At 40.1% G+C, this 26,452-nt stretch overlaps 1 long non-coding RNA gene across 1 annotated transcript in view; it reads left to right on the forward strand.

Moving 5' to 3' along the window:
* Positions 1-26,452, forward strand: part of LOC103478278 (uncharacterized) — a 163,909-nt gene that overhangs the window by 42,368 nt on the left and 95,089 nt on the right. Inside the window, exon 4 of the long non-coding RNA XR_535774.2 lies at positions 5,908-5,967. This is a non-coding gene — a long non-coding RNA (uncharacterized LOC103478278). The remainder of the gene's footprint in view (positions 1-5,907; positions 5,968-26,452) is intronic.

The following is a 26,452-nucleotide window of genomic DNA, read 5'->3' on the forward strand; positions in this document are numbered from 1 at the left end:
CCTGTGGTGATTTCTCCTTTTAGGAAACCTCTACTTCATAAGTAATACACCACTGATCTTCTGCTGATTGTGCATGTCGAGTGTGTGGAGGAGCAAAACAGGTTGTAACCATTAGCTCTGTTGCAACACCCACTCTCCTCTCTCCTCTGCACCCCCCCCCCTCCAATTGTTGCGACACCTCTAAAATCCAGAACCATCCACGCCCCTTAAACAGACACCTACACATACCACCGCGGCTGTATAGTGATCCCCGTAATCCGACAGGCTCCGGCAGTGACTGATAGCTATTGTTGCGTCGGCAAGCTTTTGTCATCTGACAAAGAGATGTGGTTTTGGCCCTCATCCCTCCGTATCATCCTCTTCCTCATCCTCTCTCTCTTTCTTGCTCTCTCACGGGGATATGCAGGGGCCTTCTGCACCCCTATCATGATGAATGATGGCGTCTCGAGGATTGGCGGGAAGGAAGAGGAAGGTGCTCTCAAAGACTGTTTTCATCCCAGGAAACCAAAGCTTAATGGCGTAAAAAATACTTAAAACGCAGTTTGTTCGCTGTCAAAATCGAACAAACGAACTTGATTAAAACACTGAATGAGACGTTGACTTTACGACACAAGCGTTAACCAGCAACTGACATGTTTTCGCCGCTCAGACAAGTTTAATTTATTTATTTTTTTTGCTCATTTTGCTTGTTTATTATGATAATGAAGTCACAGTGTCGATGTCATCAGGAGAAATCTAGCATTTTGGCCTGGTTCCACTGCTAATGTATGCAAGAGTTGCTCCCCCCCCTTAACGTCTCTGCCAGGGAGAAGCTACTAACCAAAATGGCTTCTAATTGAGCGAACTAGAAACAATAAAAACACAAAGACCTGACATGAGATATATGAGATTCGGTGAACATTTTGTGGAGTTTTAAAATGTAGCTTTGAAATTTGCTCCTTAATATGTTCCTGTGATCACCAAACCACTGAACGATAAAAAAAAAAGGGGGGGGCTTTGTTTTTCTTTTCTTTTCCTTCGTGACAGCAAGGATTTCAATGTAATGAGTGGGAGTGACGGAGCACTACTGACAAGCTTAAAGCACTATAAATGTTAGGACAATGCGAACTGGCAGACTGAATGCGTGTGATTTCGCTCTTTTGAAAGGGAAAGACACATTTTCTTTCCGCTTTCCTCCCTTTCTTTATTCTTTTTTTTTTTTTTCTCCACTCCTGTTTTTTTTGTACTCGTGCCATTTGTCTCAATGGCCCCTCAGTGCACCGTGGGGAATAGCAGCAGCACTTGCGCCATGTGTGAGACAAAGAGAAAGGTCTGTTTCAACACCATCAATCCCGCAATCCCACACAGTGATGAGCGAGAGATAGTCACCATCTGTGGACGTGTTTCTCATCACTTTGCCGAAAAGTAAAAACTGCACCAAGCAAAAGTTAAAAGTGTGAACGCCTCAGTGTGGCGTTTTGTCTAGGTGTTTTGGAGATACCTCCCACTATATTCCGCCTTGCCTTTAGTTTTAAATAGCACGGCATTTGCGGCGCACGTCCACACGCGACATGGTGTTAAGTCTTATTGCATGTTTAAAAACAGTTTTTTCCTTTCCTCTCTCTGCACTTCCGTGTCACTCTGCCTCTGCTGTCTGCTCTTCCCTCATTCCCTCTTTTCCTTCATTCCCTGTCCCTGGCTGCAGCACAGCAGCCATTAGCTTTACAAATCCAGCCTTTGATCTCTGATTTGGGCGGGTGCCTAGGAAAGGAGGGGCACTCCGCATGTGTATGTGTGTTTGTGTGCGGTTGTGTGTGCGCGTGCGAACGTGCGTGTGTGCATCGAGCTGTCTATGTAGGCCATTTGAGGGCTAGCTGGCACTGCAGAGGAGGAGGGTTCATGACCGGTCCACTTCTGCCGAGGTATTACAGAGGGAGTCGATTTCCAGGGAAGAGGCCATGATGATAATGCCTGTTCATTTGCATTTGTACTGAGCGAATAAGCAGCCTAATGGTTTAAATATAACTCACTCATGGCTCACTCCTAACACCGGTTTCTTGTCCTCAGACCACAGTCTGTCTAACACCCTACCCTGCAAGATGCTTTCCCTTCACTTACCTTACCCTTCACAGACTCTTGTTCGGTCTCTTAGCGCCTCATCTGTGAGGGAGCGTCTTCGTTCCACGGTTACGTGTCCATGCGCTACATTACCAGGCTCAAATCACTTCTTAGGTCTTTGATAATTGTGAAGGAATTTAAATTTGTCATAGACAGCTGTTATTATGCGTGCCAAATGTGTCTGTCGCGGGTCATTACCATGTCCTTTGAGTACTGACTTAGGTTTTATTGGTTTGTTCTCACTGAGATGTCTTAGTCTTTTTACAGGAAAAAACTTTACTGACTTTACTGTAATCTTCATAAATGTATGATTTTGAGTGTAATTTGATAAAAAAAAATGTTTTGGCAGTTTTAGATTGATTTAAGGACTATATCAACATTTGAGATTTTTAGTAGTACTGGACGGATTGATTGAAATGTTGATAATGTCGATACCAAGTCGGTATCATCAGCTTACTAGCGTGATAAGATCAATACTTAAGATTCCCTCTTAATTTTTTTATTTTTGTATTGTAGCGGTTCTACCTCAAAGATATTTTTTGATTGTCACCTGAATGATTTGAACAGTAATTTTCTTTTCAGTTGTTACAGTTTAAGTTAATATATTGAAGTATTTTGTTGACACCTATAAACTTTCTACATTTCTGTTTTCTAAAGGAAAAAACTGGAAAATACCAAAATGTCAGATGTTTTATATGTCAAACTTAAGTAAAAAGTATCGGTATTGGCGATACTGACCCTTTATTTTCTTGGTATTAGATCAATACCAAAATATACAGTATCGCAGACGTCAATACTCTAAAACAAGTGATCACATCTATAAAAGATAGCTCAATTAGTTGAGTTCTTGAGTTTCAGACTTAAGCTGTACTCAAGCAAATAGCAGATTGGCTGAATGTACTTTTCTAGTCATCCTGACACTATCTCACTCACTAACGTCCATTCATCCATACATCGATACACAGATAAGTATCTTGCCCAGGAGCTTACAAAATGCAGCAAGAGGAAGTTGAAATCAGACCCACAACTTTTGAATGGCAAGACGAACGCTGTCCTCACTGACCCAAAATAAAGACTTCAGACGTGACTTGGACTCGTGATTGGAGCTTCAAGGCTTATATTAACTTTTTGCCTCATGCAATCAGGAGATGATGCAAGCTGGTGAATAAGCTACAGTCTGCATCTCTGACAGGTGAGGCATTACATGCCATGTTATTGTTTGAATGGATGCACTTGATTTACTAGCTGGCGATTTTCACAAACTGAGTGCTGTTGACGGTTAACAATCTGTTCATGTTTGCCGTAGATTCATAATTTTAACCGTGCAGATGTTAAACTGAACTCAGTATTGAATCAATTTGGGTTGCATCAGAAAAAAATTGAACTTATTCGCTCGCTATCAAGATACCTGCATCAGAACCGACATGATGCTCAAGTGGTTTATGATGCACTTGAGCATCATAAATAGCACTTCCTATTTTGTTTGATTGGAAATCTGATTAGATTTATTTTCCACCCTATCAATTTTCAGTAATTAAAAGCAGCTCATCAGAGGTTTTTGAATATCAAATTAAAGAGAGTTGATTTAACAATTCTGTTTTCCTGTTACACCCTAATCATATTTATTTTAACATTTACAAAAAACATAAAGTTTAAGTACCCAGTTCTAATAACTTTGTCTCCATACTGTCAAATTTCAGTAGAACAACTTGATCTGTAACTTTGCACATGAATACTGAGATAAATTACCAATGATCAGTTATAAAAACAGACTGCATATGCTAACATTAGCCTAGCATGTTAGCTAGCATAATCAGGAGGGAAACAAATTGTTTCTTGACCACTGTGGGCTTATGTTTCTATATCCTCTAGTCCTAGTAAAAAAAATATGAAAATATTAATCATTGACTAATAGTTAGGGAGAAATATTGAATCCATGTTGAAGCCTGACATTTAAATTATCCAAAAAGTGGACGGAGACCTGCATGTTGAATCAACGTTAGATTATGTCTTTAAAAATATTTATGGCTATATAACCTTTATGGCTGTCAGAACAACAGTCTGCTCATGGAAGAACAACCTCCATGAGGTTAAGTCTTGTATTTTATGAACCAGGGAAACTGTGAGCTGGGTTAACTTAAGCTTGACTCTTGTTTGGTTGACTTGGGTTTGGGTCTCCTTGGTTGCTTGGGATACCTGCCGCATTCTCTGATGCAAAACAAAGCCACTTCTTGACAGACTCGCTGTAGTCCTGGTCAGCCAGCTTTGGTCAAACTGCTGAGCAGCAACGGAAAAACACAAAAATAAGAATGAGGAACATGGAGTTTTTAATCTGATTCAATTTTTCATCCTCTTTAGTTGAACACCAAGATGGCTGCCACAGAATACACACCCACATGGAAATAAACGTTTCAGCAGTACGTTGATGCACAGAATGCTCACATTTGCACACTCTGTAGCTAAAATAGAAAGGTTAAGGAATAACTTAACAAGAATTAATCCTTGCTTGTGTAGCATGATGATGTTCTGTGGAAACTGGTTAGGACGAAATATCTCTTACCATTAAGAGATAAAGATAGCAGCTGATATTGTGCATTATTTGTTTTGCTTAAGACCTATCAAATCTCCCACAATAGCACACATATAAAGGGTAAATTTACACCCAAAAAATTTGAGAAATTTTCTAGAAAAAGCAGGGAAATTTCAGATTTGGAAAAGTTGAAAATTTGTTAGAGAACACTGAAATTTTGAGATTAATCTCAGAATTTTTACAGAAATAAAGAAAATTTCTGAGTTTGAGAAGTTGAAAATTTGTTGGAGATAACCCAGAAATTTTGAGATTAATCTCAGAAATTTTCTAGGAAAAAACGTGGAAATTTTCAAGTTTCAAAAGTCAAAAACGTTGGACTTTTCTAACTCTAAGTTCCATGTTTTTTCTAGAAAATGGAATTTTTTTGGTGGAAATTTAGTCCTTTTGTTTCCATCTACAATCACCCTAATACGATGCTTTGCTCATGAAGTTGTATGAGTTGAGACATACATCTTCATCCATCCAATAACAGATACAAATTTCCATCAGATTTCCGTGCTTGAACACCGTCGACCATTAGCGGCCTGCATTTTGGAAGAGCAGCACCTGTCCTCCCCATGCTCTCCTCTCTCCTCTCGTACATCCATCTGTTCATCATCCTGGCCTTTTCTCCTCCTGTTCTCCGCTTCTCCTGAAAAGTAATGAATGGCTTCCCTCACTGCGGCGAATTCACCTGTTTCTGCTTCATCCTTCCTCCGCCGCATTAAGTGGGGATTTATGGAGGCGGCTTCCCATTGAACAAAACCATTTGTCTTCCAGTTTGGTTTAACAGCACTCTTTATTCCCTGCAGATTTAAGGATAGCAGGCCAGGGGTAGGTTGGTGGGGTGGGGGCAGTGCCATTAAGGCCTAAGGCCCTCCCAATTTTGCTCACGTTTACGTGGCGAAGGCAAACAGCCCTGAGCAGTCTGCTGCTAAAGAGACCTCTGTGAATAGATAGACACCTGATGGATCAACCATAGTGCTAACTGATGCAAGAACATCATCCCATTTCAACCGGTTTAGCTTTGCATTTTAAAAGCAACTTGGAGTGCTTTGAAAAAATATGTATGCCCTTTCAACTTTTCCTCTTATTCAATTTTATTTGGATTTTATGAGAAGTGCGGTGAGCATGTGTTTGACCCCATGAGGAAACAGCCATTATTACTACCTTTCATTGCAATTACAGCTCCAAGCACATCCAAGCACTGAAATGTTTGCCTTTTCTTCTTTGTGTCCTAGTTCAAGTTCAGCCAGAATAAACTTGAGCATGTTCCAGTTCAATTGGACAGCGGGGTCTTGGTGAGTTTGAGCTCTTTCATATTTTTTAGCGATGGGTTGAACGGGGTGATTTTCAAAGTTTGCCATAACTTTTGCCATAACTTTTCCCTAAATTTAACTCCTGACCTATGTGGGGTCCTCTTGGTCCTGATGATGCTCTTTGGCTCATGCTCATATTCTAACACCCTCTCAACCCTAGACATAGACGTCTAGGCATGTGTAGACGAATATCAAATTTTTATGTGGTTCAGCATTTCATCCACACAAAAACTCAATTTGATATTACTGCAAATGATTATTGATAAAAACTCCAACTAAAGTGGAGACATTAACCAACTCTGTAGTTGCATGTGTACATGAGAAAACAGAGGTTTAGGTCCCTGTGCATTACAGGCTGTAACAAATGATGCGCCAATATATCCACATACTTGTTTTGACATAATTCCCAGTCAACATTGTCTTGTGTTTTATTAACGTTCTATTCTAATAAGATATTTAAAAGTATTTCTACCTTCTGTATGTCTGTCTACACAAATGAACATCCTGGCACCATGTTTAATTCTTAACAGGAAGTTGTGGTTGTTTTGAAGCATTCTGATTGACCGACGTAGGCTTTAGCTTTGCGCTACACCACCTATGGGTTTGGCATATTTAAAAGGCACAGGTCAACCAGAAAAAGTTGCTGCAAAGACATTTGTTTCTAAAAGTCCTTTATAGAAATTAAAGCAGCAAAAATGGTGGTGTTTTGTAATTATTTTTGTGGCAGTAGATTTTATTTTATTTTTTTAATGCCAGCGACTGTGTCATATAGCTGCATTAGCGTCTCATTACTTTGGAGATAAGGGAGAAGATTCCTTAATGCCTCTTGACAGGCCATGATGTAATTACACAGTGTTTGTTGCGAGTCTACATGATAATTTGTGTTTCCAAGGGATCTGTCATGCGCTCGGGACGCTGGGTACATAAATGATTCAACCCCTCATAAATGTCCTGATTGAAAGCAAAGCTGTTGCCCGAACTCCAACTCCAGCATCTCGTCATCACCGTACCTTGTGGCCTTAAAAACAAAAATTCAAAAATAAACACACACAACAACAACAAAAACAAGAAGAAGAAGAAAAGCACACGCACACACATCACAGCACACTGGCTTGGCACCGTGAGGCAGAATTATGCATGAAGCTGTGAGAAAAGCTTACCTTTCACTTCTTGCTCTCTAACCGCGTGCGCGTACGGAGGGGCGATCGAGACGGGGACGAGCGTGATGCGGGAGAGAGAAAGAGAGAGAAGGAGAGTTTAGCGTGTGTGTGAGATTGCGCGGCGGATCCCCAGAGGCCACAATTGTTGTTGAATTTACCCATTCCCACCCTCTGAGCTCGACCTAACAAGGCTGCGCTGCATCTGCATGGGGGCCGTGGAGTTTATGTACACGGCGGAGGCTGTTTGAGAACGGCGTGTGAGCAAGTTTGGGGGCGTTGATTTTTCCCTTTATTTTTTTTTCTTTCTCTCTCTTTTTTTATTTTGTTTTGGACTATCTGTTTTGAAATCTGTGCGGTGGGCAGGCGATATTAAAGGCAGAGCGAGGTGTTCCTGCGTAGCCGCCGGGCCCGTTGCGCCGCTCCAGCGTTCAGACTGTGACCCCGGCCTTCGGGTGTGTGTGTGTGTGTGTGTGTTTGTGTGTGTGTGCGTGTGCGTGTGTGTGTGCGTGTGTGTGTGTGTGTGCGTGCGTATGTGTGTGTGTTTTCATTCTCTTTGTACACACTCCCAAAGATGTTTTTGCTCTCCTCCACTTTCCTCCTCTCTTTTCCTCCCTCCCTTCCCTTCTTGTCTTTCTTACAGAACAGAGCCCCAGATACTAAAAATCGCCCCTGGTTTATTTGGCCTGTCTCAGTCTCTCTCTTTTTTTTTGTGTCTCCGTTTTTGCCAGTGTATATCTCCTGATTTTCTTTCCTCTTGTCTCCTTTTCTTTTTCTCTTGTATTTATCTTCAGCAAATGCTCTCACTTTTGCGATCAATACCATTTATTTATTTTTTATTTTTTTGCTTGAAGATCCTGGGGCCGATGTGAGAGGCGCCGGGGGATTTTTGAAGTTAAAATGCTAAACATGTTAAACAGCAAAGATGTTTTGAACATTTGGGAATCATCGGAGGGATGTTAAATGTCTGATTTTTTTTTTTCCCCCTGGCCTCCAGCTGCTTACTGTACATGCATCCGATGTTATAGCTTTTTAAAAGCTCTCTTTGATCTTCCTGTAATGTTTTATATCATATTTTTTACATCCTGCATTTAAATCCATTAGTGAATCACTAAATCAGGGATCTAGCAGCTGCATTTAGAAAAATGAACGTGTGATATGCATATTTTCCTATTTACAAATTTACTTTGAAATCAGCTTGCTTCATTTAAAAGCAACACAGAACCACTTCACACTTGATGGGAGATTTTTCCTCCCCCCTTGATTTGTGCAGAGACTAACTTACTTTTTGAAATTAAAAGTTTAGCGCATCAACAACTGTCCGTGGTGGGATTTTACAGATCACAGTTTGTATATTTATGATCTGAGGGAGTTTATTAAAGCCTCAGATTAAACGTGTCATCCTGAAACCAGGCAGTGTTTTGCAAAAGTATTCACTCCCGTTCAAAGTTCTCACATTTTGGTAAAGTTACAACCATGTCGGTGTCTTTTAGTTAGAATTTAAACGATGTATGAACACAGAATGTGCATAATTTGAACATGTAAGAGTTTTTTCTTGATTTAGAAAGAAACATCTTCAAAGTGTCATGTGCGTATGCCAGGTTCTTGAGTTGCTGCAAGTCTTTCTGGGTATGTCTCTATCAGCTTTGAAAACATGAGCCCATTTTTCTTTCCAAAAACTCTCAATTTCAGTCAGACTGGTTGAAGAGACATCAAAAGTATTGCTCTGCTGGATTTAGTGTAGGTCCAGACTTCGACTAGACCACTTTAACATGAGTATGCTTTAATATAAACCATTTATTTGTTTACGGACCCTTACCCCACAATTACACAGTAAAAAAATATACACACACACACACATATTATATATATATATATATATATATATATATATATATATATATATATATAATTTTTTTTATAAGAGGCCTTTTATCTTCACATTTATTGTGTCAATCTGTCATCAAAATGTCCAACAGGACACATTAGGACCTTCTCGTTGTGATGTCTCACATTATTCAAAGGTCAGAGGTTAGGATTACCTCTGACCTGTGAGGGACCTTTAAAATGTAAACCGCTTAGCTTTGTAAAATATTTGACTCATAAGGCATTTATGAACATATAAGCCGACAATGACACATAATACTGTGGCACAACATATATTTATCTAAGGCTCATTGGGTAGAGAATTAACCAGAGACGATCCTCCATCTGTTGGCGTTTCAGTATTCACCCATTCACATATTCATGGATTTTTCTGTGGAATGCAACTCCAAATTATTTGTGGAAAACTTGCCTATTCTAGATAATATTTTCCATAGAGGAATTCTTAAATATTGGGAAGCTGAAACACGAAGGCACAGTGCCACTCGACACATTTTGAGCTGGCGTTTGCAAAGGCACCATTTATTTTCCTTTGGGACTGATTGGCTGTACCCCCAAGGAAGCAAGGGACACTGTTCGTATTATCTTCTGCTGCTAAGACTGTTTCCACTGTCCACATGAATGCATGTTAAGGTTTGTTTGGTGTTTGAAATATTAAAACATGATCCCCCTAACCTCCGGCGTTCAATTGTTGTGGCAAAATGAATTTTGGGCATTTTTAAAGTACAGAATTATTTTTTTCCCCAACAATTTTTAAGACATGAATCCCCACCATCTTGAATTTTACTCAGGAAAACCTAAAAAGAAAGAAAAAAGTACGGCACAGCCGGAAAACTGTAAGAATTTCTTTTTGTTATCATCTGTGATCATCCGCTTTCCACACCACACACACCCTCCTGCTAATTCTTGACTTTTCAGCACCTGTTTGTTGCACTCCTATGGTCAGATGGACAGGTGGAAGGCTGCTTCATCCCTGATGACTGTCATCATCATTGTCTGTCTGTCCAACCGGTGTTGACGAGCCAGAAAGGCAGCGAGCCAGGAAGCCAGAAAGCAGAACTGGAAGCAAATGCAAATTTCCCCGGCGCCCCGTGCTGGAGAGTAACTGCAAAACTGAAAACATGCAAAACTAAAATATGTAAAATAATATGGGGGAAATAGATGAGATTTCAACAAATGGGTGCAATAGCCTCATCAGTTACAAACCAATTACAATTTAATGGATTTACTTATTAAAATGAGTGATATGCTAAGCACAGATCCATTTTGTGACTAATTTGGGATCTCAGGAATGAGAACAGCAGTGAAAATATTTCGTTTGGGCTCTTTTACCGGAGAGCAAATGCAGCCAGTAGATTAAACAAAATAGAGGCAGCAAGAACTTGCGCACTGTAGTTTAAAATGTGTATAGACAGCATGGTGTAGTTCAAGTCAAGTTGATGCAAATAGACTGCTTACTGACAGTCTTTTGAGATGGAAAACTTTAGGTTACAACAAAAAGTAATTTATTAATAATCTTGTCTTCTGTTCTCTTTTGGATTTTATAGTGAATAGAACAACACATATCCATCAACTTTTATTCAAAATCAGATACGGGTGCAACCAAATCTGCATTTTGTTGACTTATAAAACTAATAAAAACCAAACAGAGCAAACAATTTTCAAATCCTGTTCTTGTAGAAAAAGTATTTTTTTAAATCTCATTATTGTGGCCTTCCAGGACTTTTGACGTGACGATTTTGGCCCACGGGACAAAAGGTTTGGACATCGGTGGTGTACTTCAATTGAAAAGCTCACCAAGGACACATTAATAAAGTTGTGCAAATTTATATCTTCAAATTGTAATCTAGTCTGATCAGTGATCATTTCGACTGAAGCAATCCGCCCTGAGCAGCACAAAAAGAGAAGCTTTTAATAATCAATACTCTGTAATCGACCAAATACACAGAGCTCTTTTCATGCTGTTTCAACATAGTATAAACCTTGGTACTTGAATCTGATGGCTGTTTTTTAGTGCCTGTTTTTTGTCTTTTTTAGCTATAGAACATCAGTCCAAATATTTTTGCAGCCCTCCTGCTGTGACGGCTACAACTCCTATTTAAGGTGGGACTGGAGGCAATGCCAGGCCATGTTTGAGGAAAGCAGTCACTTTCAAACCGGCTTTACTGATATTTCTGAAAAGAAAGGCAAAATTATTACAGACACGAAACTTTAAACCATTTTTAGTATCTCGTGTTAGCTCTTAGTGCATCAATAAAAACCGGAGCATCGATAAAAACACACTCTTTGAGTGTTTTATTTTGGACTTCTTAAAGGCTGGCAACATTTCCAAATCAAGCAAGTTCCATAACAGACATAAAATTTAAGCGGATAAAACGGAGCAACTTTCCTGAACTCTGTTCAGCTTTCCAGGTGTTTGCTGAAAGTCTCAGGGCCTGATCTACTAAAGGTTTGCTTGGTACGATGTGCAAACCTGATGTAGAAACAACGTACAAGCATACGCTGATCATCAGAAAGCGCAAAATACTGGGAAGGGGATTTGTAAATATGACAATATATTAAACTATAATTATTAAACCTGAACCAGATTGATACTGAAAATGGGTGACATTGTGTCTCTCCGTCACTCAGTGACAGCATCTGCACTGAAGAGCGTCATCGGTGTAGCTCGATCACTCTAACATGTGGTGTTGAGTTTCTTGGTCTCGAAAGGGTCGCCTTTCGAGACCAAGGAACTTAGAAATTAGCTGATTACTGTCAACAGATGATTTCTCGGTTCATTTCTAAATTACATTACCCCACAAATCTGTTTGTAACAGTTACTCGTGCTTGGAGGTTTGGGGAAGTTTAGTTGTTGAAGATCCGACGTCACGTTTATGGAAAACAAATCTCAATAAAGCCGCACAAGTCAAGCGACAAAAATTAAAGACCGCTGTTTGGACTTGCCTGGCAGCACACTATGACCACAGCATGTCATTCTGACCTTAAATGTCTCACGGCAGTAACACATCAGTTATCTAAAAGTAAATTCAGTGTAAATAAGTTTATGTAATGTTCGTAATTACATGTGTGCATCAAGGCATCAGATTGTATTTGTTCACCAGCTCATTTTCACATCCTCCAAATGATTAATGCAGTCATATCAGGTGTAAAAATAATGCAATTTCTTTCAATTTTGTGCTGATAAAAAAATAATAATTTTGAAATAGAATCACTTACAATTAGCAAGGCCGTGATGCATTCTTTGCAAACATTGGTAGTCACTATTTTATGATGGGTGCAAAGAACTTTCTCTCCTTGTATAATACAGTAATATTGCAGGAGCAAATGAAGTAAGAGGTAGGAGTTCTTCCTCTCATCTATTTTTGTCCGTTCATATGAGTGGAGGCAACAGGTCTGGAAGGGAAACCCACACATTCATCTCACTGGAAGAACACTTTCCAGTGAATCCTTTGGCATTGCAAAATCAGAAGAGATGTGTACTCCTTTCAGTGAGTTGTGGTTGTCCTATCAGCGGAATATGTCCAAAAAAACAACTCATGAGTTATTAACAAAAGGAAACATGAACATGCTGTAAATACCGAGTGAAACACAAAATAACCTCGTGTATATTCAAAAAGGATGCAACCGAACATTCTTTTTGTTTTGGTTCATGTAAAATTGGCCCCAGCTTTATCTCTAAAGAGAACAACTAAATTACTCACAGTCGTAACAAAACCTTTCGAAGCACAAAGAGAAATGTGATTTTGAGGAAAACGACACTCCGTAAAGAGTCTCCATAATTGTTTCTGCAGGATCCACGTGTGCGCATACGGCTCTGCTTGCATGCAGATTATTTATAACCTTTTTTTTACTGCATGGACCACAAGACAGATGACAGAGGTAAACATCAAACCTCTTCTCTTGATGGTCGCCACGGTGATCTCTGTGAATATTAAACACGGAGTTTGAGAATGTGACACCGTAAGTTATGTAGTGAGGAACAAAGAGACGTGAAGGAATGAAGGTAGTGGGGGGGGTTGTAGCGGGGGTAAGAGAGGCAGATGAGACGGAGAAGTGACGGGAACGAGGGAAGAAGAAGAAAAAGAGAGAGAGAGAGAGATTCAGGCATCAGTGCTTTTCCTCCAGGTGTCTTTGGCCTGCATGATTTCATCTGCGCGGCCATAATAAACTTCCTTAATGAAATAAGTAATTAACATATTATAATTGTGCAGCGGATGATTTTGACAGAGATCATTTTCCATATCTAATGCTATGCTAATTTAATCTGTTCCCCTCCTCTGCCCGACACGACCCTTTCTATGATTAAGTTTCATGGCATCTCACTTTCGCTTTTCCTCACCTCTTCCCTTTTTTCTTTTCTTTTCTTTTTCTTTTTTTTACCCCCTCTCTCCCTCTCTTCGCCACCCTTCACCTTCACCCATCCGTTCTCTGCTTTTACTTCCTCTCTCCGTCTCCCGCTCTCCCTCTCTCCGGTGATGGATTGACTCCTCGGCAGAGGTTCAGGGCCTTGTTGTTGTGGAGTTGCAGGCAGAGGGACGTGCACAGATGGCGGGGGAACTGGAGGCTGGGGGTGGAGGCCTGGATCTGTATGTGTGGTCTGATCTCTCTCTCTCACTCTCTCTCCACCCTCCGCCTTCTCTGCATGGAAAAAAATAGGAGAACATGGAGCAGGAAGCGTAGGAGGTGGGGGTAACAGCGCTGATTGAAATATAGCCATAGGCTGGTGGTCATGTGGAGTTTTCTGGCCTTGAGTTAGGTCTCCTGTACTTACAGTTTGGAACAAGCACGCGTATATCCAATGAATGGAGTTTCAAAAAGGCTAAAATCAAAGAGTGTTATACATACGCTGGAAAAAATAGGGTGTTCGCACCGCCTTAAAAAGTCTTAGATTCATGATGTAGATCTAAAAATATCTTCTTTTTTTTAAAGGTAAGTTAATCACAGGTCTTACATGTTCTGGTGGCCAGGCTTTTTTTTCTTGTGGGATTTGAGTCATGGCAAACATTTGAGTCATGTTTGTTATGTGACTCGAGGTGGTTGAAGCGAGTGGCAACTAGCTGCTAGTATAGCACTAGCTAGCTAGCAAAGGTATATTAGCAAGATACATTGTTTCTGGTTCCTTTAGTGGAAACAAAGAGAGGAGAAAAACTAGCTAGCAGGCTCACGTTTTTGCGTCTATCATGGTTTTATTCTATTGCCAGACAATGTTTGCCATTGACAACTCTTTGCCATTGTATCACCTGACAACCCATGCGTTGCTACATTCGTTAAGGTTGTTAGTCTTACACGTTTATGACATGATACTGGTTTTAAATTTGAAACCCTGTTGAATGGCATACAATACAAATATTGTAATATGCTATGTATGATGCAGCATAATCCAGTTCGGTTTGGCTGCATTTGTTTTTATTTTCCAACTTTTTCATTAATGAAAAATAATTTGGAAGAGTCACTTTTATGAGCAGATGGTTGTAATAATTTGCCCCTCAGATTCATTTTAATCCATATGACAGTCTACGAGTCTCTCGATGCTGCTGCCTTTTCCTGGTTCTTTATTGGTTCTGATCTGTAACGCCAACTTTGATAGGCTCCCGATTTGTATTCCAAGGACTACAACGCATAAGAGAAAAAATTTTCACCATGTTCCTTCATTCAAGGCAGAAGTATTGATTTAAACAAAAAATATTGATATTATAAGTTAATATGTCAGTTATTTTCAAGGAGCTGAAAATGAAAGGAAACAATAGGAAGAAAAAAATTTTTTTCATTATTTTCAGAGCAAATTATGAAAAAATGTGACTTTTCTCATTTTGAACTGTTTGATTTTGTGATTTGCTCAATGCAAATAGATGGAGCTGCCTGAGTTAGAGGTCTTCATTTGTTATTCATATAGGTAATCTTCCCATCTTTAGTGTCCTCCCAATACCATTGACATGTTAGTAAACTAGCATTAGGTCATTAGCATGCTACGATTAGCTTTGATTTGAAGCGCAACAGGAAAACTGTTCCAGTCACCTTTAGAAAAGATAAAAAGTAGAATACTACCCATCAACACAAGATCAGATTTCTATATTCAAATCCCAACAGCATGATTATGTAATCATTTTCTGAATCTGTATTTGAGCTAACATAAAGGAGATTGGAAGTCCTCTCTAATTATAAAGTGTTAGCAGAGCAAGAAATGTTTATATTTGTTGATTCATTTGATACTTCAAAGATTTAGATGTGAGATGTATTTTATTAGAGTTTCTAAGTGCTTAAGTCATGCATTGTCGATGAGACATGATCAGCAGGCGGGACTCTGGGAAAACGTTGCGGTCCTCCGTGTTCCACACGGTTTCTGACAGAAAGCAGCGAGACATGGAGGGAGGTCTTGAACGAGACGAAGGGTCGGATGTGAAGAGTGGGAGGCAAGGGACGAATGAAACCACCCAGCTGTGGTTTGATCCATCCCGTGTGATGGCAGGACCCTCTTCTCTCACTCCATTTCTTTAACTCTCCGAGTCCCCAAAGTCTTTCCATCCGCTGGCTTTCCAGAGCAGAAGGAGTTATCCTCTGGGGACTCTCCAATTTCTGTCACCCATGAAATGATGCACACAGCACAGCCCAGTTCGAAAAGCCCCCACCGCCACCGCATCGCACACCAACACCCACTTTTTCTTCCCCTAAATCCACAACTTAAGTACACAGAGAAGAGGATTCCCACCTTCCACCACTGGAATAAAAACGCAGTCCCTGTTGATTTCTGCATCCACGACTTCTGGCTCCTTGGAGTTTTTATTATTGAAGGAAGATGTTGTTCTATTGGGTTTTGCGTCATTTTCCCGTTGTCAGCACTCAAATTCAGTTTTTCTGAAAATGTGATTATACAAAACTAAAAGAAAGTGTTTTTCCTACAGAAATGATTTGCAGTGGCCTACAAACTCATTGAATAAACTGCTGACTTTATGGTTTTTGGAACAATCCTCATAATGGAGAAGCCACCAAAGGTCATTAGTAAAAACAGCTGGCCGCATATTAATAGAAAGTTGAGTGGAAGGGAAACAATTATATCAAATTGACCTCATACATCAGTGGTAACTGCAGCCCCAAAAGGGTTGTTAGGCAAAGCAGAGGTGTGTGATACTGTATATTTTGGTAACGATCCAAGTAAATAAGGCTCTTATTTCTGATACTGATTCTGAAACTGATACGATACTTTTTATTGAAGCTTGATATATCATCAAACCTCTGACATATAGGTGTTTTTCCCCTTTGGATTATTTTGTTCAAACCCATGACAGAATTTGAACAAACTTTATAGGCATCTACAAATTTTTTTTGAATGCCATGCTAACACGATTTGTGTAAATTTTCCTAAAATATAGTGCAAAAAAATGTTTTGATGGCAAATCAAAACACTATCTTATCTGAGGTAGAGTTGAGAAACTACAATGCAAGCATAAAATTTCATGTTGGAAAGTAACAATCTTATATTGATCCAATACTGATACCGACTTAGTATCGATATGATCGATACTTTGGAACGATCTGCCCATATTGTGTCAATATACTGCGCTGTAAAGTGCACTGACATACTTTTCAGTAGGTTGAAATGTGCAGTGTCAAAATATTTCTGTGAAACTGAATCTTGGATTTTCATTAACTGGCCACAATTATCAAAATAAACAGAAGCAAAAGCCTTAAATATCTCATTTATTTTTGGAATTGAACTACTGATTATGTTAATATGCATCATATTGCAGATGGCTACAGCTGTCAGGACAGAATAAGAAAGGGAATTGGTGAGCATGAGCAGAAAAGAGCAGTAAATTATGCAAAAGCTGTATTCTGTTAAACAATTTCTCTTTTTCTAAGTTGAATGCACAGGAACAAAAGACACATAAATATTGTAGTGATAGAGGCCGAGCCTGCCTGTATTCTCAGCTGCACACTCGTGTGTGTGTGTGTGGGCGTGTGTGTGCGTGTGTGTGCGTGTGAGAATATGTGTCAGAGAGGGAGGTCAGGTGGGGCAAACAGAGGATGAGTAATGTGAACGAGCGCAGATGTGAACATGGCCAGCAACAATGAATGAGTGACAGGACACATGCCACTCGATAATGAGAGGTTCACACCTGCATCTTACCCTCTCCTTTCCAACACCATGAAACACCCCCACACACACCCGCACACACACACAGACAACACCCAGTCTAACGGACCTCTATCCTTGGAGCTCCAAATGAAGGTTAAAACCTTTCCCAATGACAACTCCTCCATTCTGGCCAAGGCATGGGGATAATAACGAGACAACATGCAGCAAAGCACAGTTTGGAGCACTGAGTTCGCTGTTTTACAAGTATGGAAAGGTCAAAGTTTTAAATGTGGATAACGAGGGTGCTGAGAATGAAGTCCATTGTAAGGCTAGGATATTTTTAGAAGGTTAAAATGATTTTATAACCAAATTAGAGTTACAAATAGGAGTCACATATTTGATTCTTATCTGTAAGTGGTATTTTTGTTATATATATAGTTTTATTACATAACAGTTTGTTTTCTCTGTGAAAGCTAAATGAAATGAATAGGGAAGCACGTCAGTCACATCCTCATTTAGACTCTACCAAAATCACCTCTGCACATTTTTAACGGCAAACCGCTCCAATTTATCTCCAATTACAGGAACAATCTCATATAATCAGAGTAGAATTTTAATAGCATAACTTCTTATTCAGCACAAATCTTATTCAACAGAACAGAACATGCACATGATGGCAAAATGTTCCTTATCTAAGATGTACCAGGGGTGTCCAAACTTTTTGTCCTGTGGGCCAAAAATCGAGGCAAAGTGCAAGAAAAAAAAATTCAGTTCACATTGGTCCATTTATACAACAACAATTTGCAGTTGTTTTGTCATCATGAAGAAAATTTTGATCTATCAAACCTATCAAATCTAGATCTAGCTATAGATCTGTGAAAAAGTTTTTAACCCTCTGACCTCTGCCTTCCTGCAAATTCCTTCTGTTTTTGCTTTCCAGTCACACCTAAATGCTTTGGATCATCAAACTAATTTTGAAACCAGACAGACATGAACTAATTATCTGACATTGTTAATTTAATTTTAAAAAACAGAAAAGCTGTTCAAGTCATGAAAAAGTAGTTGCTCCAGTTTTTTTTTTTTTTTGGTAGTTGTTAAAGTATAGTAAATAAAATTACATTTATCAAGAAATTTAAAAATACAAACCTGTTCTAACCTGTTCTTTCTACTGTCTTGCTTCATATTTCTCATGACTGAAGCAGAATAATCTGTAGTATCGAATCATGACTTGTTTTTCCTGCTTTATTTTAATATTTCTTTGGCTCCAAGTATTATTAGTTTTTGTCTTGTTTAGGTAGTCTCCATACCCGAGTGTTATGCCCTCCCCCCGCCACTATCCTTCCATGATTGTCTTTATTTCCTCCACCTGCGCTCCATCAGCCAATGTCAATGGGTTTAATATGGACGTCTCCTCCTGTGGACTTTTTCAGTCTGTTTTGGTTTGGTCAGGGTAAGACATTTGTTAAAATCTTTCAGTTGTCTGACTTTTGCTCTTACCTTTTTGTCAGTCATTCAGCTCCTCAATCACAGCTTATTTTAGACAAATCATGTCACATTAAACCCCCCCTAAACATGTCCTACAACTTTACATCCACTTTCCAAAATAAAACGTAAACGTGTTCAGAACAAAGGCGAGTGTGTCTCTTTTAGTCTGACGAACATCCAGAGGGGAAAATGAAAAGGCCCGGAGCCTTTTGAGGTTCCGAAATACTTAAAAATGAAAAATGTCTTTGGCTGCGTCTTTTAATTCATTAAAACAAAAACATTGTTCAGCATTTATGTCTGCAAAGTTGAATCACAGCAGTGCGTGCACAAGAGAAACATAATTTTAAAACATAATCGCAGCAATAAAATGTCTAAGTGAAGAGATAAACAAGGTTAAAAGATCCAATCCACAACTCTTAGCTTACAGTTCCTTAAAAAGCATTCATACCCTTTGAGCTTTTGTACATTTTGTCACGTTTCAGCTACAAATGTTGGTGTATTTTAAACTAACTCGGGAAGTGTTTTATGTGAACTGTAACCAGTATGATCCATTGTTTACTTTTCTTTTTACCTCTGAAAATCTGAAACATGTAGTGTGCTTTTGTATTCAGTCACTGCTTCTCGTTTAGAAGTAATCAATTTTACCTCCACATAATTTAGTCTGTGTACTTTTTTTATTGTTTGTTTGATGTGGAAGAGATACAAGAAACGTACAAAGAGACAATCTGATGCCTTCATCACAAGGTTTGTAGCTAATTTGCGACACCCGTCCCCATACGGACCTTTAACTGTTGGTTTAAATGAAAAGTTCAAATCAATCTAAAATGTACTTTTATTATTCATTTTTGATTATAAAATGATCTGAAAGGATCTAAACTACCTTGTTAAAGTGAAAATATTTAACTGGAACAGATCATTTTAACATAAAATTATGAAAAAATTATCGTTTTCAGGATCAAAAAGAGATATGAAGTGTATTTAAAATGACCAAATCAAAACGATTAACTACACTTTAAAATATAGCAACACATCCAGCCAGACGTGTTGTTGGAGTACATTGGTAAAAACTGAACAGCAAAAAATGTTCACCACGCATCGCCATGAACGCATCATGTGAAGCACGGTGGTGGCAGCATTATGCTGTGTGGCGGCATTGCCAATACAGGGTAAGGGAAATGTGAATGCAGATTTACGTCAGGTGTAATGTCTTTCACTTCATAATTTGTGAAGCACAAGGAAATTCCCCATAAAATGCATTGAAGTGAAAAAATGTTCAAGGAGTAATCAAAGCTTTTATGAGGTACTGTACTGATACAGTAGGTACAGGTTGAAAAAATATTCTACAGATCATTTTCTATGAACAATGTCATTTAATAGATTGTGTTTCCCTGTATTTCTTGCTCAACCTAAATATAACTTGAGCATAATTTCAATCTCTTCCTTCAAAAGGCCTTAGCAAAGCCGTTTGGTCTGATCGCCTCTTTTCCTCCTCCTCCTCCTCCTCCTCCCCGTTTCGCTGCTTCTCTCCAGCTCAGCTTCTGTCGTTCATGAAGAGACCTCAACATCCCTAAATCATCATCAGAATGAGAAAGGAGTCCCAGGGCTAATGCGATGCAGATATGTTGTCTTTTTGTGTCGGGATATGAGAAAGGGAATTTATGTGAGGCGCTCGGCGAGTCAGAATTCATTTCTTGCTCGAGCTTTTGCCCCGCAGTCAAACGCAAACTGACTGCAGACTCAGCTGGCTGACTGAGTGAGGACACACACGCACGCATGCACACACACATGCACGCACACACACACACACACGTGCACACACAGACACACCCCCACACACACACAGACGGTTTGCGCGCACACACAAACCCGCCGTGCGCAAACGCTCTCGCACACACACACACACACACCTACGTGCAAACTCCTGAAACACCCAGCATATCCACGCATTCATGCCAAAAAGCTCGTCTCGGCGTCCTCATTCCAGGTGACATCGTGGCTGACAAATCTAACCAGCGGCTGCAGTTAAGATGGACAGTCTTTAGGCAAATGTGCATCTGGACTACATTCATGCAACCCCAATCTTTTTATTTGTTTTCTTACCCAAATGCGACCTAAATCCGACTTTTTCCATGACAGTTTGAACAGTTTTTCCACCCAAAAATAAAAAATAAATTCTAATCTGTGTCACTTCCATATCAGGAACTAAATCAGATTGTTTTTAGAGTCTACAGACTCGTGTCGTGTTTTATCCGACTTTTATGTCATTGTTGTCAGACATAAGTATCAGAAAAAAGCCCTGTGATGCAAATAATGGCTGAGAATCATGATGATTATGAGCTTATGAAAGACGTCCGTCACTAAAGCGCGTCGGATCCCTCTCGTCTCTGACTGCTCATCCAGACTTTACAACAGAAATAGAAATCGATGCTCCTCAATGCTTCTTTTCATTAGCTTCCTTTCGTGTTTGTATTAAGCACAAAATGTGCAGACCGTTAGCCGCCGCTTTCAGCCAGGTTCACCCGCAATGTGTTCCATCCCGCTTACGGAAAACACTGCGCTGTCTGAAGCCTGACCCCATTGCCGGTAGGCCCTTGATGTTCCTGGTTGCCCTCCGAATCCCAAAGTGTGTTCTGCAAAAATTTGAACTTAAATCTGTGTTCATTGAGGATTTTTTTTTAGCTTGCCTCCAGTGGAAGGACTTGTGTGGATTTTTTTTAGAGAAAATTGTTGAAATCGTTCATCTTAGGGTCAAGGAGAGCCAGCTTTGTCCTTTTTTCAGTTTGCTTGATTAATCTCTATGTGAGCTTAAGTTGTTTCAGAAAGCTATGAGATCTTGTGACAATACTGTCTGCTCCCGTTGTTTTTGAATAAACTTTAACATTGGTCCATAAGCAGCTCCATCAATTATTACTTCCGTAAACTTTGCACTGCTGTGGCTATGAGGTCGTTCACACAGACACCTCATTGCAGTCAGGTGTCGTTAGTAGTATGAATGACCACGTAAAGAAAAAAAGACTAAAAACATTGGAATTGAGCATCAGGACCTGCTGTGTGAGCGCAGCATCGGTCAGAATAAAGGAACATTTTCGGTGACGATGGGGAAAACAAAAAGCCTTTGCACGATCTGCGTTGATCCACGTTGCCACCGACAAGTGAAAATGTTTTTCTGATCCTTGATTATGATATATGGAGCTTTCTGAAACAACTTAAGCTCACATAGAGATTAATCAAGCAAACTGAAAAAAGGACAAAGCTGGCTCTCCTTGACCCTAAGATGAACGATTTCAACAATTTTCTCTAAAAAAAAATCCACACAAGTCCTTCCACTGGAGGCAAGCTGAAAAAAAATCCTCAATGAACACAGATTTAAGTTCAGATTTTTGCAGAACACACTTTGGGATTCGGAGGGCAACCAGGAACATCAAGGGCCTACCGGCAACGGGGTCAGGCTTCAGACAGCGCAGTGTTCTCCGTAAGCGGGATGGAACACATTGCGGGTGAACCTGGCTGAAAGCGACGGCTAACGGTCTGCACATTTTGTGCTTAATGCATGCGACGGAGACAGACAGAGGGACGGGTAGAGAGTGCGGGAGACGGGGAGTGATGTACTCTTATCAGTCTTGCCAGTCCTCAGCAGCAGTAGATAAACAGAAGTGTGAAGGGCAGTTGCGCTGCAGGGGGCTGATTGACATGGCTGGCGCCCAAAGAATCACACACACACACGCACACACACACACTTTTTGCTTTCTTCACTTGAACAAACATCCGCAGAGGCATCACTGCTGACTGCTAAACATTTAGTGTTAGTATAACACTAAAGTACCAGGGTGACTCCACTAAGCTTCCATTATATATATCTCTTTTATATATTTATATGTATATGTTCATAAATTCTGAATAAATTCACTGACAGAATTAATATTGAGGTGGTTTTGTTCCTCTGCTTTATTCTAAAGCAGCTCTGAGTTACGCTGACTCTACAAGACTTCATGAGATTTGTGATGAAACCAGTTCAACACTTAGTATCAAGAAGTATTTAGTTTCTATTTCATATTTAATGAAAAAATGATGAGAACAGTTTCTGCCACATCAATTCATGACTAAGCAGCAGGGGCACTGACCTAGGGAATCTGCGGGCTTTCTTGGTCCACCTCTGTCTCACCTGGTCTTCATCTAGCGTCTCCATGGTAACTACTAAAAGCTGCATATATATATATATATATATATCATTTCTTTTTCTTTGAGGTTACACTCCTGAGTTGTTGATGGAAAAGACTTTTTTTCAGCATTACAACAAGTTAAAAGTTCTGGACAGCGTTCTGCCAAAACCTCAATATCACCAGGAGTCTGAATAGTTTTGGTCTTCGGTCTGAATTTTGCTTGCGACAAAAAAAAAATGCTTCCATTGTCATTAAGCTCTGATCCACTTTGCATCATGAGAACTGTACTGAATGTGGAAATAATAAGATATACTCACCTGTCAGTCACTGCTGAAAAAGGAGCTAATGCTAAAGGAAGAGAACTAAGGAAAAACCTGGAATTGACTTTGACAATTCTTTTAAACTTGTGTTTGCATATATATATATATATATATATATATCCTTGCATGTGCCACCTGCATGCACTCAGCATGCGGATATACACTGGTTTGAAGTCTCTGAAACAGTGTTGCATGTTTTTAAGCGATTATTGAGCAGCATGCCCTCTGGCACCATGCAGTTCAACACCAAACAGTGAAACCAATATTGTTTTTTTTTTATGTCACCGATAACACTGCATCGCCACAGATAGGCATGCATATTAATCACACATGGAGACACACAATCCGAATTACTTTATATTTCGGGGGCGCACCCACCAAGCTTTTATCTCTGTATGTGCTATATGTGCATGGCGGCAAGCAGTACACTCTTTCAAAGACACCCTCTTACTCTGCCCACATCCCAAGAGACAAAAGTCCCAATTTCTCCATTGCCTGCAGACACGGAGAAAGATGGAGGGTGAGGGAGGAGACGGTGGGGTGGATTGGAGGTGGAAAAGAATGAGAGAGTTTCGAAAAAGAAAGCCCAGATGCTATCAGCCCTGTGAGAGTCACCAGGGTCATTGTCATGTGTCAGTCAGTGTAACACAACTCGGCATGATAAGCCGGGGCGATTGCAGCGCTCGGCCGCGATGGTTGACAGTGCGATACAGCTCTTTGCCGGCGCTCCTGACGAGACACGAAATTAACCCCCAGCGCTTTGGCGATAAACATCTAAAATGGTTTTGGGACCCCAGGGGCTAATGGGAAAAGACGGGGAGCTATCAAAATATCAAATGTGCGTGACAAGCGACACAAGGACCAGGTCTGTCAAACACTCGCCTCTCCGAGTGTGATTTAGCCCTCCGTCTCCGTCTCACCCTGGCGAGCGCGGCGGCCGGGGTTTGTTGCTTTTCAACGAACACGGTGGGTTTAACAGACATTCATTTGGGCAACACAAGACAAGGGTTTGAGTTTTAATTAGGTAAATAGCTCATTGGGAGGAATCAGTTATAATCTCTTAATGAGGGTCGGCCCAGGCTAATAGCTGCGGCCACTTCTCACAGCGAGGAAATTCACTTGAAAACTAGTGACAGCAGATCCTGTTTTCTTTTTCTTCTTTGTTGCTTAGACTCACTTTCAAAGTGAGACACATATAAGGTGTTGCTTAATATATGTTTTTTGTTTTTTACTCTCCTTTACTTATTGGCTGAGGGGTCGGGGTATGTCCTTGGTGTAAGTTACGTGAAGGACGAGATAGCGAGCGGTGAAAGAAATCTTTGTGTGTGTGTCTCAGCAGGGTGACATGTGAAGGTGACGAGTGTCACCGGCGTCCCTGTAGTCCGAGGGCACGTCTCTCCGCCTGCTGCTTCTGATGGCAGCCTGACTGACTTATGATCAGGATTTATCATCTTGATTTATGACGAGCCTGCCCGCTCCCTCCTGCAGCCAGGATGCAGGTGTGTTGTGTCTTTGAGTTTCCGACTTCTTCTGACAGATACGTATAGTGGTTTGCTGGAGAGCCGCAAAAACTTGCACGTATGCGTGAAGTGGACGGAAGAGGACACAAGGTTGTTAAAATTTTTTTGGACGAATGGAAATCTGAACAGAATGGCAAGCATTTGAGTCGAAACATTTGCACAACAATGTTTGGCTGTAGTTACAGCGGCTAGACTTGTGTGATATAGCTCAACCCTTTGGAAGCCAAGAGCCCTTTTCAAGTCTTGCTATAGAATCTCAATTGGATTTGGATCTGGACTTTACTGTTATCTACTTACACATGAAGATAAGTTTTAAAAATAATAATTCTGTTGCAAACAGAATGGTAATTTGTCTGAACTTATTCTTTACACTGATGCACAGAGCAGTAGGCACCTCAGAGGTTAGGTGCATTGCCTAATGCAGGGGTGGGCAACTCCGGGCCTCGATAGCCGGTCTCCTGCAACTTTTAGATGTCTCAACTTCAACACACCTGAGTCAAATAATGAGGACGTTAGCAGGACTCTGGAGAACCTGACTGCACTTAGGAAGTGATTCAGTTATTGGATTCAAGTGTGTTGGACCAGGGAGACATCTAAGAGTTGCAGGACACCGGCCCTCCAGGACCAGGATTGCCCACCCCTGGCCTAATGGCAGGGGTGGGCAATCCTGCCGTATAGCTTCCTATACATGGGTATAGGAAGCTGGAACTGAATCCACACATTTGTAATTATACCAAATCCCAAGAAAAAAAATACAAAATTATAGCAAAGTCCACTCTTTTTTTTTACAGAGTGGCATCCTGTGTGAATTTATGTTCCAGCTTCCTATACATGGGTATAGGAAGCTGGAACTGAATCCACACATTTGTAATTATAAGATGTTTAAAAATATGTTTTAAACACTGTGTGTTGGTTTCCCAACACACAGTGTTACATTCTGGTTTCATCTTACCAGATAACCTTGTACGCGTTTGGTCTTTCCTCTAAGTGACAAACTGAAACTTTTGCTACTTTTTTAAGAGTACATCCCCTTCTTGGCTACATTTCCCATTAATGTTCTCCTCCAGCCTGTCAGTGGATCTGGATGAACACATCTTGTTGTGCCATACTCTTTGCATTTCCAGACAATAAATGAGGAGTGCTCTACTTTTCACCCTTCAGGCTAATACGGATGCAGCCTGCGCTAAGGCTCCCCAATGTTTGTATTTTTCTTCAAATTGTGAGGTTTTCATCTTGACACCCTTTTAATGGAAATGTTAGAGTCCTGAGTCAGTTTTAACATTTTCTTTTATCTGCTGGTTTGAGTCCTTCATTGTGAAAAATAGGCACAGACTAAAACGGTATTGTAAAGACGTGGAGCAAAACTGTAGGGATAAGTCTTAGAAACGCTACAGAACTAGGTGCACAAGGAAGGCTAAAGCTAACCTTCTGACCCATATCACCCTCTTTACTGTAATTACAGGTTGCTGCTCACAGATACATGGAGATACAGTGTAATGCAAAGCAGTACAAATGTTTTTGCTTTGCTGTTAGTGCCAGCCTCATTAATTCAAATAGAACTTACAGCAGCCTATGTTTGTATTCTGGTTGTGTCATGAATGTTGTAGTTATTTCTGTAAATTGTATTTGCGCTTGTTGTTTGGTGGCTGCAAAACCAATGGCCCCTTAAGGACGATAAAGTTTATCTTGATTTTGATCTTGAAGGTGAACAGGACATAAATATGAAAAGGTTTAAGGTGTTTGAATACCAGCCAAGTAATTGTATAATTTAAAGAGCTGCTATAACGCAAAAGCTTTTCTCATGAAATATAAAAAGAATAAGAAAAAAAAGTGAGAGCAACTGCGTTCCTTCTCAGCAACTAGG

Source organism: Poecilia reticulata, chromosome 16, assembly GCF_904066995.2.
Source record: "Poecilia reticulata chromosome 16, P_reticulata-male-v2, whole genome shotgun sequence".
Classification (NCBI taxonomy): Eukaryota; Metazoa; Chordata; class Actinopteri; order Cyprinodontiformes; family Poeciliidae; genus Poecilia; species Poecilia reticulata.